Below are 2,767 nucleotides of genomic sequence, written 5' to 3' on the forward strand. Positions count from 1 at the left end.
GAGCCACCATGTGGTTGCTGGGATTTGAACTCCTGACCTTCCAAAGAGCAGTCGGTGCTCTTCCCCGCCGAGCCATCTCACCAGCCCCGATAAAGGATTCTTTGCTAAAGACATGTATGTATTGGTCTGCCTTACATTGCATGGTAGAGCTCTATTTGTCAGGTCTCCACAGAGAGAAATGCACCAAAAACTTTTCATAGTATGCTGCAGTTTCTTGCTGCTTCTGCAGACTCAGGGTAATTGGCAGAGTGATGTCAGCTGAGACAGATACAGGAGCTGAAGCAAGACACATGCTGAGGCAAGTCCAGTGGAGAATACATGTTTGGAGCTAGTATAAAAAGGACTCAATGGAAAGTGATGGAGGCTGAGCATGTCTTGCCTATAGAGCTAGCTGTGCAGCTTGTGGTCTTGCTTCTTTGCTGATCTTCTCTTCACTGAGAGTGGCACAGCCAGAACCTTTTCCTGGCATTCCTGTTGGCCCTGGTCCCTCCAATTTTTTTTCCAAGACAGGGTTTCTCTGTGTAGCCCTGGCTGTCCTGGAACTCGTTCTGTAGACCAGGCTGGCCTCAAACTCAGAAAGCCGCCTGCCTCTGCCTCCCAAGTTCTGGGATTAAAGGCGTGTGCCACCACTGCCCAGCCACCTTTTTTTATTGTTTATTTTATTTATCTACATTTCATATATTGTCCTCCTTCCTGTTCTCCCCTCTTCAAACCCCCCCATCAAAAGTTCCCTCCCTTTTGTCTTTAAGAGGGTGCTTCTCCTCCCACCCACCCATTCTCAATTCACTACTCTAGCATCCCCCTACTCTGGGGCATCAAGCCTCTTTAGGACCAAGGGCCTCCCCTCCCATTGATTCCAGATAAGGCAATCCTCTGCTACTTATGTAGCTGGAGCCATGGACCCATCCATGTATACTCTTGGTTGGTGGTTTAACATCTGGGAGCTCTGGGTGGAGGGGGTCCTGTTAGTTGATATTGTTTTTCTTCCTTTAGGGTTGAAATACCCTTCTGAGGCTGCAGAGGCTGAGGCTTGACTGTCTTTGCTAGGTAGTGCCACCACTGCTGATTCTTGTTTGTTATCCTGACTCTAACAAACTGGACTCCTGATATATATCCTTGAAGTATTTTCAAGTGGATCAAGCTGCAGCTGCTGACTCCAGTGACCTGAACTGCTTATTTCCTAACAATGCAGATACAATATGCCCCAAAGAACAATTTCTAAACAAGTCCACTTTTCCTGAGGCCTTTCTTTCCAACTACCTCTGGTGGGTGGTTGACTAGAAGGGAGGTTAAAGTGTTTAAGAAGCATCATTAAAAGTAGGCTTTGAAAAAAAGTTACACTCTATTTTTATTTTGGTACTATCTTTGTGGTTGTACTGATACCAAGAAGAGAGAATCAACCTATCCTGGTTTACTACTAAATATGTTAAGAATTGCTAAATGCTTTTGGGCTTATTTTTGTGTTGAGTTTTAATTAAAACTTTATTGTAAATACTTCTTGATGTTTTCATGAATGAATAAAAGTGTTTAGGTATAAAAGTTCGAGTCTACTCCAAGAATTACAGGCAACTAAGGAATGCTGAGAGAAAGAGAAATAATTTTTGTAGTTCTTGGAATTTTTGTGGGAAGAGCTATTCAACACCAAATAGTCATCCCTGAAACCATACATGCAAGTAACATTATACAAACTGAGCAGATTTAGTTTACATATTTATACATATAAACAATAATTGAAAAGAGAAAGAATGACTTTGAAAGAAAGCAAGGAGGATTATATAAGATGGTTTGGAAGGAGGAAAGTGAAGGAAGAAATGATATATAATAATCTCAAAACAATGAAAAGAAATAATTTTTTAAAAAATGTTTTAAGCAAGCCCTTTGACAGAACTTTCTATCTGGTAGCCTTGAGTTGGAGAAATACAAACAGCATCTTTAGTAGAAACCAGCAGGTCTGCCTTTCTGGTAATACACCTATTTAGGGCACTTCACAATCACTCAGAGGACACTCCTGGATGGTTAAAGACACTTTCCAATCATGATTACCCCCAGACAACTTGCACAAGCCTTGAAAAGCAGCACTCAAAGAGAAATAATTTTCAGTGACTTGTGAATGGGTCTGTAGCTATTTTCATCTAAACAAAAGGGGACAATTCCCTTTGTGGCACATAGAACATCTTAGGTACAAAACATACCCTTTATTAACATGAATAACTTGGCCACTATTATTGCAAACACCCTTGACATACCTCTAACCTGATGATACTAATAGAATCAGGATGTTCTAGTCACTTTTTATATCAACCAAGAGATAACATCTTCTTTTGCTGCTCCTTGGCACTGAAAATTACATCCACTAGAAAAAGCCTTCTTTTAAATGACTCTTCATTGGTTATGATTGCTTTTATGGGGAGAACAGGCTGGGTTTGTTATACAAAAATGGGGATAGTGTCAGCAGTAGTAAGCTGGATGAGTAGCAGTGAAAAGGCAGCAGAAGAGTGACCAAGAGACAGAAACAGTGTAGAGAAGAGAATGTGGGGATGACACTAAAGAACAGTGAGTGATTAGAGAAAGTGGTGAAAAACTGAAGATGAAGGAATGCAGCCCAAGTCACTGGAAAAATTCTAGAGAGCTGCTAATCCCCAAGGGCTGTGGCACTGAAAACCCAAGGTCTATAAAACTAGCTGATTCAAAGCTATGGCATTCATTGTACTTACTGCTGCTATTGCTAGTTTTGTCTAAAGGTTGAGTACAGAAGCTGCCAAGTAAA

The sequence above is a fragment of the Mastomys coucha genome, chromosome X (assembly GCF_008632895.1).
Source record: "Mastomys coucha isolate ucsf_1 chromosome X, UCSF_Mcou_1, whole genome shotgun sequence".
Taxonomy (NCBI): Eukaryota; Metazoa; Chordata; class Mammalia; order Rodentia; family Muridae; genus Mastomys; species Mastomys coucha.